Genomic DNA, 13,739 nt, shown 5'->3' on the forward strand with positions numbered 1-13,739 from the left:
ATGCTTCAAGCCATCAACATACAAAACATTTCCAGCTTTGACCTTTTCTTTTAACTGAGATGTGCCTTTTCCTTTTATAGCTGCTGGAGTATCATTTCCAAAAGAAACTTTCTTTCCCTTTTATAAAGCAGAATATGATTCAAGTTTTTCTTTATCACCTATCATATGCTTTGAACATCCACTGTTGATGTACCATAGATTTTCTTGTCCCTCTGCATAAAAGGCTATCCCACATCTTTCTGTTTGTGGTTCCTTTATTCTCCATGTGCTGGTGCTTGAGGCTTGTTCCTTTGTCTGCTGAAACCTGCTCCTGCATTCAGAATCTTCATGACCAAAGTTATTGCAAATAGAACATTCAACTTCATTTTCAAGAGCCGAAAAGTTATTATAGGTCCTTTTTGTAATCTCGATCATACTTCTTTGTTTTTGAGCTTCTCTAGTCATGATTGTTTTATATGCAACACATTGAGCTGCTTTGTGACCAAAGTTATGGCAAGAGAAACATTGCCCATTGAAGAAACTTTTGCGATTATCAAATCTACCGGCAAAATGATTGTAATTTCTATTGGCATCCATTCTTGAAGCAAATTGAGAAGATTTTACCTGTGGTTGGTTGTAGCTTTTGTTCATCCTTAAGACAGATTGCCCCTATTTTACCTGATAGTCTTTGTTCGTTCTTGGTGTAATTCGTCCCTGCTTTACCTGGTGATCTCCATTGTGCTTTTGCTCATTCCTTCTTGCTGCATCAAGGTAACTCTTTGAGGTGGATGCTTGATATGTTTCTCCATTATACCCCAGACCTGTCTTGTTTAGTGGAGAACACTGTACATTGATGATCTCATCCAGAGTTTCAGATCCTTTGACAAACTTAATATTAATAGCCTTTGTTTTCTCAATTTCTTTTCTAAGGCCAACAATTTCACCTTCTAACTTTTCAAGATATTTTTCTTTTTCATCAATTTGAAATTGTAAAGTATCAATGATCATATTCTTTTCTTCTATACATGTCTTAAGTCTAGAAATCTCTTCATGAAAACTATCCACATCTATAGCATCCATGTAATCATCATCTTCAAAGGCCATTAAAAGTTTATATTCATTACCTCGTTCATCTTCATCACTATTTGATAGACCATCACTGTCTTCATGAGTGTAGTAGCTTTTCTTATTTGCATTATGTTTCTTGTTCCATCTAATAGGTTCCTTTCCCTTGTCGATCTTATCCTTATGAGGACATTTGGTAGCATAGTGACCTACTCTTCCACAAGAAAAGAATTTGAAGGGTAGCTTACCTTTGAACCGTCCAGCACCCGGTTGAAGATTTCTGACAAAATTTGATTCTTCTTCTTCTTCTGACCCATGTCCTGATTCATAGTACTCTCCTTTACCTGAAGCCTTGAAGGCAGCTTCTTTCCTGTCATATGGACCTCCTTTTCTCATTTCATAAGCAGTTAGAATTCCATGTAGTTGTGACATTTTAAGATGTTGTAGATTCTCCTTTTCTTCTACAGCAGAAACTTTAGATTCAAACCTAGGTGACAAAGATCTTAGAACTTTTTCAACCACAACAGCCTCTTTTATTTCTTCACCCAAATTTTTCATACAATTAACAATCTCATCCACACGAAGAAAATAGTTAGCCACACTTTCATCATTATACATTCTGAGATTCTCATATTGAATCCCGAGGGTTTGAAGTTTTGCACGTTTTACCTGTTCATCTCCTTCGTAGCTCAAAACAATCTTGTCCCATATTTCTTTTGCGGATTTATATTGCATAACCTTCATGAATTCAGATTGAGATAGACATCCTAGAAGAGTATTAACCGCCTTTGCATTTGTTTCATATTTCTTCTTCTCAACTGAATCTGTAGGAGTAGCTGATGGAAAAGTATACCCTGTTTCTATAATGTCCCATACTTCTGTACCCAAATATTGAAGATAGGCAGTAACTCTTACCTTCCAATATACGAAGTTTGTCCCATCAAAAATCAGTGGCCTGATTGATGCTTCCCTCTCGTAGTTTCTCATGATGTTAGATCTTCCTTCAAGCGAACAAGCTTCTTCAGAAGGACCTGCTCTGATACCAATTGTTGGAAATAATACTGAGAGGGGGGGTGAATCAGTATTATCAAATTATTCTCAATATATCTTCCTTATTTATACTTTGAATAATTCTTCAAATATTGATCATTACTTTTTTATGTCAGAATCATAAAATAATGAGCAGGAACAAGAAAAGCAAATAGTCACACAAAAGAACACCAGATATAAGGTGGAAATCCAATGTGGGTGAAAACCACCTGCTGCAATATGTCTCTATCTTATTTTAATAAGAAACACCTTTTACAATGATTTTATACTGGTGCAGTCCTTTACCAGTACGCAGGCTACAACCTGCAGAGACCTACAACTCTCTCTCTCGTTTTCCAGTCTCTCCTGGAAAGGGAGCTACAACCCCCTTAGCTCTTGTACTAGCCAATATAATAGTACGTAGGTGCTGGCCTACTGAAGGCTACAACCTTTTCTTTCTTCCAGGGACCACGTTTCATAAATTTTCAGATTGGATCCATGAACATCAATCAATCATCAAGTATATCTACATCAAACAATCTCCTTTTCCCAATTAGCACTGAATCAAGTAAACACTTCTCTGACAGCTGTACCCAGAACACAGTAATAGTAACCACACACCAAATTCTGAACCCAGAATACTGCAGCAATAGACAGAGGCAGCTAGATCATAATTTAAAGATATACGCTACTTCAACAACCTGAAACCTGCGTGTAGATCTATAAAGAATAATTCCTTCTTTCAAATATTCAGACACTAATTAACCCAGATTGTCAGATTTATAAATCAAGCATGCGCCTCATATAACATATCAAAATCATGCAAAGATACTATTATTCAAGCATAAAGATTATGACCCATCAAAAGAACTTATCCTTCTTTATGCGCTAAGGTTCCTCCTTCATTCAGATCCAGATCTGTACCATAACCCAATCACAAATATTCCAGATCTAGCACTTTTTCAGATATTCGATAATTCAGAAGATGCTTTGCCAAATGATCTCCTTCCTCTTTTATAGTCTCAGGCCTTTCACAATACCACGGGCCAAAACCATAGGATCAAAAAACTGTCGGACTAATACCATGAACCAACCATGAAAGTGCATGAGATCAACACTTTTGACGAGGTACCATGGTCCAAAACCATAGGTTCAAATACCAAGGTCTAACTACCATGGACCAAAGGTAAGTTCTCCAACATATACGCACTTTTCCTTGCATGAAAGTGCGTACCATGGTCCAAAACCATATGTTCAAATACCAAGGACTAACTACCATGGACCAAAGGTAAGTTCTCCAACATATACGTGCTTTTCCTTGCATGAAAGTGCGTGAAATTTTTCTCTACATGAAATAAACTTTTCTCTGCATAAAAGTGCGTGAACTTTTCTCTACATGAAATAAACTTTTCTCTGCATAAAAGTGCGTGAAATTTTCTCTACATGAAATAAACTTTTCTCTGCATATAAGTGCGTGAACTTTTCTCAACACTATAATTTATTATCTGAGATGAGTGGGTTGCCATCAAGTACAACATATGTATCATAATGCTAACATCACCTACTTTTGCGAATACGAATGGGGGCACGAGTCCTAACTCTCTTTGGAAAGAGTCACTAACCTCTGTGAGTCATGTTTTGGACTCTCCACCAACCACTTCTAATCACCTTGGTGGAATGGATGTTGATCAGAAACCTAGGTGTAGAAGATTTAAGCCAAAGTTCTGTTATGAAACCAGCTCAAGAAAAGATAGAAAAGATAGATCAACGCCTTAGAATTCAGTCTCTTCGAGGGGGCAACCTCCTTTACATTACATAAATGAACAATTCTTGGATGATAAAAATGAAAAGACCTCCTTTCTTTATATAGGAGTCTAAGGGGTCACAATATAATCAGAGCCGACATAACAATAATAATGTAAGGGCACAATAATAATAATAGTGGGCTTCTATGGGGCACAACAGTAAAAATATGGGCACTACATGGGTACATCAATATAATAAGGGGGTTGTACTAATAACAATAAGGGGTTACATTAGTAGTATAGGGGTCTAACATGACCCTCTCCTTCAAAAAGCATTGTCCTCAACGATTGGGTAGTTCTTGATGCTTCTGTATAAATTTTTGTCCTCCCATGTGGAATCTTCAGCGGGTAAGTTCTTCCATTTGATGAGATACTCTGAAATTGTTTGATTTCATAGCTATCGGGTTCTTGTTTCTATGACTGCTCCAGGTTCCAATATGGCTTTTCCTTCCTCTTCAATTTCTGGCAATATTGTTTGAATTGGGATCTTTTGCAACTTTTGAATAAGTGGCCATACTTCTTCGTCCTTCTTCCATTCATCCCTTGCTTCATTTATCCAATCTGGTTGGATAATAGAAATAGCAAAAAACAATGCTTTCACATCCTCATCCTTGAAGAGTCTTCCCATTCGGTAAGGTCACCATTTTTTAAGTGCATGTAGTATTCCAAACATTTCATTCTCATAAATAGCTTGCTTGAGATGTAGCAGTAAAAATACCCAATCACCTACATCAAAACATTTTTCACTACGATGTTGATATACTTGTTGTTTCATTTGATTTTTCACCGAAGTGGCGTTATCCTTTAAAATTTGGAGAACTTGTTGTTGATGCTCAATGTGATCCTTCACTGCTTGAACCTTTTTCTTCTTGATATGTCCTTCTATCTCTGGAGTTTGAGGAGTGGTAATTTCTTCCAATCCTTTACAAGATATGGTCAGATTCATTTCTTCTTTATCGATGTGATCTTTCACTTCTTTCACCTTTTTCTTCTTGATATGTCCTTCTATCTTGAGAGTTTGAGGAGTGGTAATTCTTGCCAATGCTTTACAATATATGGTCTGATTCATTTCTTCTTTCTCTGGGGTGGGGTCCTCACGTATATCTTCTTCTTTTGTTGTTTCTTGATCCTTTTCTTCCTCCTCTTCATATTCAATGTAAAATAATTTCTTCTCAACACACTTATGACCTTTAGTGCATTTGCTATCACAATTGTAACAAAGCCCTTTTTCTCCTTTTTCTTCCAATTTTTGTGGTGTAGCCCTTGTAGGTTGTGGAATGATAGGAGAAACAACACTTCCATCTTTATAGTTGTGAGGGGTACACTTCCTGGTTTCCAAAATTTTACTTTCCACTATTTCACAAAGCCATTTTACTCTTTCCAATTGTTTTGGCGTTGCTCTAAAGAAGGTGTTGCTCTTTGTATCCTCATAATGTGCTATCATTTCCTCTGTGAAAATTGACCACGTAACAAGTTGTTTACGAGAACAAAGCCCTTTGTACCATAAAAATTGATCTGGTTCTAAATATGAAGATGCAATACATACCTTTTGTAATAGTTGTACACCATGTAGATCAAAGTATTTCTCCATCTGAAGTATCCAATTTACCGGATCCTTGCCATCAAACTTCCTCATCTTGCTTTTTCCTGATTTTAGGAGCTCGACCTTGAAACAACTGTAACTCTGTATGTTCGGATCTCTAAGTTCTAAAATTGCGATCTATACTAGCCCTATGTGTCCTATTTCCAATGCCACTAGTTTGATCCAAATTGGATTCTCCAAGAAAGAGTTATGCACAATCTCCCAAGATGACCTGATTATATACTAGTTAAGTAGAGTGAACTTGTACGACGTGCCACGAGTCACTGTTTCAACCTTTGTATCTAAAAAATGCATAAAAGAAACTACAATCTGTCCTCTTTCTGTACCTTCTTATGAAATTTCAATCCAATCCCCAAAGAGAAAGTTATGACGCTTTTCCCCAGGTCACCTGTTTTGAATGTAATTCAGGAGTCTGCAAAAATACCAACTTCCTCAGATCATATCTCCGCACATATCACGTGAAAATCTCTGAAATTTGGACCCAAGGTTTACCGTGACTTCTTCTCCAATGGGTTTGTTTTGTAACTTCTGAAACGCCACAGAAAAAATGTTATAGCGAAAATTCCACGATGACCTGTTTGGAGCAGAGAAACCCTAGAATCCAATGCTCTGATACCAAATGTTATGAAACCAGCTCAAGAAAAGATAGAAAAGATAGATCAACGCCTTAGAATTCTGCCTCTTCGAGGGAGAAACCTCCTTTTCATTACATAAATGAACAATTCTTGGACGATACAAATGAAAAGACCTCCTTCCTATATATAGGAGTCTAAGGGGTCACACTATAACCAGAGCCGACATAACAATAATAATGTAAGGGCACAATAATAATAATAGTGGGCTTCTATGGGGCACAACAGTAAAAATATGGGCACTACATGGGTACATCAATATAATAAGCAGGTTGTACTAATAACAATAAGGGGTTACATTAGTAGTATAGGGGCCTAACAAGTTCCCTTGTAATATATATAAGGGAGACCATCTTACTCATTTGTGCCCTGGTATTTCAGTGGTATGAAGGTTATGTTCCAAGTCTGATGGTTCTTCTACTCCTGAATCTATTATGGTTTCTCAACAGTCTAATCAACCATTGGTTGATGAAGTGGTCAAGCTAGTGCAATCTCTATCTGATTCCACTTCTCTTTTGGGGGTGAAGTGCCTAACAACATATTCTTCTTGATTTCTAGTAAAAAGTATTCTAGTGTAGGGGGCATTCCAGTCTCTTGGATGTTGGCATTATGATGCATGTGTTGTACTTGATGGCAAACAACTCATAGAAGATCAAATCACTTATATATATCTAGATGAATCTACAGAAGAGATATCAGATGACAATTCTCAGTATGACAAGTCCAAAGGGGGAGATTGTTGGCATTATGAGACAAGTGTTGTCCTTGATGGCAAATCACACAAATGATAAATTATAGTGCAGAAAATTTATTTGATAAATTATAGTGCAACAAAGTTTCCTTCATGTAGAGAAAACTTCCGGCACTTTTATGCAGAGAAAAGTTTATTCCATGTAGAGAAACGTTCACGCACTTTTTTGCAGAGAAAATTTTATTCCATGTAGATAAAAGTTCACGCACTTTTATGCAGCGAAAAGTTTATTTCATGTAGAGAAAAGTTCACGCACTTTTATGCAGACAAGAGTTTATTTCATGTAGAGAAATGTTCACGCACGTTTATGCAGAGAAAAGTTTATTTCATGTAGAGAAAAGTTTACACACTTTCATGCAGAGAAAAGTTGCCTTCATGCAAGAGAAAAGTTCACGCACTTTCATGGTTGGTTCATGGTATTAGTCCGACAGTTTTTGATCCTATGGTTTTGGTCTGTGGTATTGCATCCAAAAGTGTTGATCTCATGCACTTTCATGGTTGGTTCATGGTATTAGTCCAACAGTTTTTTGATCCTATGGTTTTGGACCGTGGTATTGAGAAAGGACTAAGGCTATAAAAGAGGAAGGAGATCATTTGGCAAAGCATCTTCTGAATTATTGAATATCTGATAAAGTGATAGATCTGGAATATTGTGATTGGGTTATGGTGCAGATCTGGATCTGAATGAAGAAGGAACCTAAGCGTAAGGAGAAGGATAAGTTCTATTGATGGGTCAAAATCTTAAGGCTGGAATAGTGGTATCTCTATATGATTTTGATCTGTGATATGTGGCACACGCTTGATCTATAAATCTAATAATCTGGGTTAACTAAATATTTGAAAGAATGAATTTATAGATATGAATTATTGATGCATGTTTTCTTGTACACATGTTATGATTTGGGTATACTGCAAAGCTATAAGGAAATATTTGCAGATCTGTATACGGGTTGGATTTGGTAAAAGCATGTATCCAGTATTAGATAAATTAGAGATTTGTGATGCAAGTGTAGTTGATGGGTTTTTGATGTTCTTGGATCCAGTCTGAAAATTAATGAAAAGTGGTCCTTGAAAGAAAAGAAGTAGGGGGTTGTATCTCCCTTCCAGGAGAGACTAGAAAACGAGAGAGAGATTTGTAGCTCTCTGCAGGTTGTAGCCTGTGTACTGGTAAAGGACTACACCAGTACAAAATCATTGTAAAAGGAGTTTCTTATTAAAAGAAGATAGAGACATATTGCAGCAGGTGGTTTTCACCCACATGGGGTTTCCACCTTATATCTGGTGTTCTTTTGTGTGACTATTTGCTTTTCTTGTTCCTCCTCATTATTTTATGATACTGACATACAAAGTAATGATCAATATTTGAAGAATTATTCAAAGTATAAATAAGGAAGATATATTGAAAAGAATTTGATAATATTGATTCACCCCCCCCCCTCTCAGTATTATTTTCAACAATTGGTATCAGAGCAGGTCCTTCTGAAGAAGCTTGATCGCTTGAAGGAAGATCTAACATCATGAGAAACTACGAGAGGGAAGTGTTAGCTACCTATACCAATAGGTTTCATATTTCATGATTGGCATTGAAAAGGTCCAAATATGATCTGCTTTGATGATGCAAAGATCACATATTTCCATAAGAATATAATTTGTGCTTGTAGCTTGATGGGGACTCAATTTTGATGGATGGTCCAACAGTCTAACCTGGATCATACCATGTTTTGAATTTTCAGTTGTAGAATAGAGAAGGAAGTCTGTCCAAACTGTTTAATCTTGGCAGAAAAGTAGTTTAGGTAGAGAAGAAAGGCTCCCAACAGCTTAATCTGGGACCTTGGAAGAAATAAGGGTAGAAGTAGATAGAAAAACAAAAGAAAAGGCCAAAGAAAAGAAAAGGCAAGTAAGGGTCTACAAGCCTAAGTGCACCCTCCAAGAAGAAACAAAAAATGCTAGGCAAAGTAGCTGGGTAAGTAGATGGGGTTGCAGAAGTGGTATTCATTCCAGATTTAACCTTGATGGTCAAGATGAGAAAAGAAAAACAAAGAAGCATGTCTAACTTCCCAATTATCCCTTTTCCTACTCATTACTAACATCCCCTCATCAATTGAATTGCTTAGAAAAACTTGAGGTTTGATGGTGGTTTTATTCATTTGAAGAGCCAAATTTATTGTCTAAGATTCTTTTCATTTTGATCTACTTCCTAAGCTAAGTAAGTTTCAAGTATGCTTAGTAACATCACCCCTCATTTGCATTCCCCCCATATTAACCACTAATTCTATTATATAAACCCCTTATGTTACCCCTTTCCCTAGTATTATTAACACCATGGTGTATAAACCCCCAAGCATTCTATAAATATCCTCCTTTTAGCTTTATAGCTAAATATGTTTGTCTGAACGAAGATTTTAGTCCACCTGGGACTGTGGTCAACCCTGTCCTGGGGCTGCTCTAACCTCTGGTTATGAGCAACAACATTTCCCCTAAGCTCTCACCTTCCCTCTGCTCAGAAAAACCCAAAAATTCCCCAAAAAACCTTGCAAAAAACCCCTCCTACCCATAACCCCCTTTGAAATTGTGAAATAACCCAAAAACCCACCTTTTGGCACTTATCCAAAGTTTCGGCGCGTATATTTGATTTTTCAAAATACATTGAAAAACCTTACAAAACACCATATCCTAATGTTTTCCGCCGGGCGCATATTCCAAAACAAATAATAAATTAATCCCGCCCCCCATCTGTATTGCCCGATCACATCACTCTTCCGTCAACCGTCAGATCGGACCCATGTGATCCGACGGCCCTCGTTGATATCGGAGCGGCCCCGACGTCCGATAGATACCTTCCGATATTTGTCAGAAGGTGACGTCAGGCGCCCGCCACGCGCCTTCCCCACAATGCATCGGAGGTACGCCTGACACATTCCGCGTCCGTAGCTATAGCAGTGCGATATAAAACCGCTAACCGTTTCCGGTTTCAGTCGATCCGCTCATCCAACGTCATCCCCACGTCATTGCCACCCTGCCATCGCGTCAACCTTTTTGTCTGCCCCTATGCCAATGTGTTTGCCACCGCATCATCTTCGTGGACCAATAGCCGCTCGCCACATCGCCTGGTGACGTCATGCTAACGTCATCCGACTTCGACCCCACCTGATGACGTCATGATGACGTCATCCAAAAAAGGCGCCAATATGCCAAAAATCCATATATTGGCCAAAATTTCGTGTTTTTTCTACTTTTGCCGAAAGAGACCATTGTTGTTCCTGCATGTAGTTTACGTCCAAACCAGCGCCAGCCTGCTAAAGTTGATTCCGAGACCGCCAGAGCCTCCATTGCGCCTGCATTCGCAACTCTTGCCGACGAATTCACCAGGTACTCTTCAAAATCATCCCATAAGCCTGGTTTTATCCATAATTCTGCAAATAAACTATTAACAGGCTTTAAAACTCTGTTTTCACCGTTAAACACACAGTGAACTGCACTTATATCCAGCCAGTGAAGCCATTAAACTCCTGCTGGGCCGCATTTGACAAATTGAGTTGAAATTCACAGCTAGTTCGCGGAGTCATGAACTAGGAACATTAACTGACCAAATTCACCACAGAAAACACTTTGCTCAGTCCTACTGCTGTTTTATCAGTCCTTTAAGCAGTATTTCAATTGCTGCAACTGTGTCACTCACCCTATGTTCCATACAATTCACATTTCTCCCCCAAAGAAAACTTTTGGTGTTGCTCTGTATAGCAACTCTATCCAAAATTCTAGGAGAAGTCATGGATCCACCAGTGGCTCCAATAGCATTAAACATTGCTCCATTAAATGCCCCTCAGAGACAATTGGAATGGCAGTCTCTAGCAGACATGGACTATCAGATTTCAGAGGAAATGCTGATGGGTACTAAGTTCCACATCCACCTGCTCAATGAACTGAAGGCTAAGTATGAAGCTGGAACAGATGTGCTGGGCATATGGGGCTCATTCCTCCCTATTTTCAAGCTCCCTCAAGTTAACCAATTCCCTGAGTTGATCCATCTGTGTGCTGAAAATTATGACACCACTCAGAGGGCAGTTCTTGACCCTTCAGGATCAGTTGTGTTTTATGTCACCCCAGAAGCTATCAAGGATATGCTCTGCTTCAGGACTGAGAAGAAACTGGTCCCTCTATCACTTGTAGACCTGATAAATTGAGGAGCCAGAATGACAGATGCTCAGGTCACCAAACTAAACCAGCTATACATTGGCTCTGACTCTGTGAAGTATCCTCCTATCAATCAGGTATACCTCAACCAACTGGGGAGAGATCTGGCATACATGATTAGTCCCATTTTGGGCTACAACTCCATTGAGTTTGTTGATCAAACTATGCTGGTAATCATGCTCATGTTTGCTCCTGGCAAGTCTCCTATCTGCTATGACTATGCCACCTATATAGCAGACAAAATACATGAGAAACTAATGAACCTGGCAAGAGAAAGAGTGTTCAGGTATACCTCCTACATTTACCACTTGATCTTATATCATCAACATCAGAAATTCTCTTTTCCAATCAAAAGAGAGGATGCCCAAGGCAATCCAAGATCAGTGGTCTATTGGTCATCTGTTTTCCACTGTAGAGGTGAAACTCCTTATACTTATTATGAGTTCATAGATCAGTTCATCCACCCAGCTATGTCAATGTTGATGGGATCACCTCCTCCAAGGCTCACAGATGAAATGCAAAGGATCCTGCAGCTATCCCAATCATACAGCATTGGGGACTGGTACTTTTACCAGCACCACACCGTCATCAGGATGTATGGGTGTGAACTGCCTCCCTACAGACTACCGAGATATGTGCCTATGAGGCTATTTGCCCTAGAATACTTCAGGCAGTTTGGCAATGTTGATGTGCTTCATTTTTCGGGCAAAGGCAAGAAAGCACAGTTGAAAGCCAGGAACCAACTGGGCCACTTTGTCTATAACCAAAGGGAGGAAGGTTGGAAAGAAGCAGACAGGATGCTTGAGTCCCTTGGCCTTCAAACTAGTTTCCTCTGGAAACCTTATGACCCCAACCACTTCATCACTTTGAGAAGGCTCAGATATAGGCTCTCTGGCTATGATCATGTAAAAATCCCTCACATTGAAAAACATGCTAACCAAGAAAAATGGAGGAGAGGAACCCTAGAAGAGCCGGTTACACAAGAAGAGCTGAATCAAAGAGCAGTGAGGAATCTTAAAAAGATGGCTGACCTTGAACTTTGTTCACAGGTGTTTTCACTGCCAAGCACATAAGTGGGAGTAGTTGCATCCTCCTCGACTGCAAATCAGCAAGCACCCAAAGCCACTAAAGATATATCTGGCAAGGGCAAGGAAAAAGAGATGGATACTAAATAGCCACCGCATGAGAAGGTGCAGCAACAGCAGCAACAGGTACAACAACAAAAACAACAGGAATTGTAGCAAGAAGAAGGGCAGCATAATAAAGAGCATCCCCTACAGCAAGAAGGGGCAGTTGAAGCCACAATTTCCACAGAACAGCAGGCACAAAATATAGTGCCTCCAAGGCAAGAGACATCAGTTGATGCATCAATCCTTCAAACTCCACAAAAGGAGGATACCAGCAGAAAAAGGGACAGAGAGACTCCATTGACCACATCAGAAAGTCATGGTGAGAAAAGACAGAGAATGAACCCTTTCTCTGATGAGGAAATGCCAACAGGGCAGTCTCTGGGCATGGGCCCACCTAGCAGGGAAGTATCTGCAAGTTCCTTCCAAGAGGAACAGAACAGAACTGTGGGAGGAGAAGTCAGCTCCTCTAGCCAGCAAAGGGAGGGTGAACTGAGCATCAAGCAGCAATTCATAGACATAAAGAGAAGGAGTGAGCCCATAAAAATACAACTGTATAATCATTTGCTGAAGATGGCTCCCACCAACCAGCAAAGACTGATGTCTGCTTTTGATGTCAGTGAAGGCAAGATGGTCATGAGTCATTTCTTACCAGCTGTAGCACAGCCCCAAACTCATGCAGATTATATAAGGACCAATCTTGAGGTCCTTGCCAAAGATATCCACCCAATGGATAAAATTGAGTTGCATAAGCAAACAGGTGAGATGGTCTATGCCTCCTTGGCTGAAAAAACATTGGACAATTATAGGCTGGAAAATAGCCTTAATAATACAGCGGCCCAACTCAAGTTGGAAAGGGCATCATCACAGGCTAAGGACAACAGAATTAGGTCCTTAGAAGATATAATTATTGGGATTGGGCATGATCCCAAAGATATCAAGGGAATCCAGGAGATATTGAAGTTAAGGGATGTAGACATGGCTGCTTTGAAGAAAAAAGATAAAAATGCCAGCCACAATCCACCCTCAAACAGATGAGGTTGCCCAGCAGAGGCATGACAAAGAAGCCACAGATTTACTAGTGTCTCTCTACAAGCAGCTTATCCAGACACAAGAAAAGCTGGGAGAATCAGAGGCAGCACTACAGGCAGCTTTGAAGCAAAGAGAAGAAGGGCAGACCTCCCAGCCTCCTCCTGAAGTGATAAATCTTGAGGAAACTGCTCCACCTACTGTTCCTCCCCCTCAACAGACAGAACCAACAACACCAACTACATCGACAACTGCACCAACAACAGAGCAGACTCATAGTCTGGACATGCAGAAGCTTCAAAATGAGATTCAAGTCCTGGAAGCTCAAATGTTAGAGCTTAATCAAGCCAAAGAATCTTTGGCTAAAATAAATGAAAGGTATGATAAGAGCAAACAGAATGTGGCTGAGAAGGAAAGAGATATAAAAGCTCTCAAAAAGAGAATAGCTGAGCTTGAGAAAGAGCTCACACTTGATAAGGTGACAGCAGAGCTCAAAACAATCCTATGGGCCAATATTGGCCAGTC

The sequence above is a fragment of the Pinus tabuliformis genome, chromosome 3_1 (assembly GCF_031772625.1).
Source record: "Pinus tabuliformis cultivar Carrire ecotype Pingquan chromosome 3_1, CPIR1, whole genome shotgun sequence".
NCBI classification, from domain to species: domain Eukaryota; kingdom Viridiplantae; phylum Streptophyta; class Pinopsida; order Pinales; family Pinaceae; genus Pinus; species Pinus tabuliformis.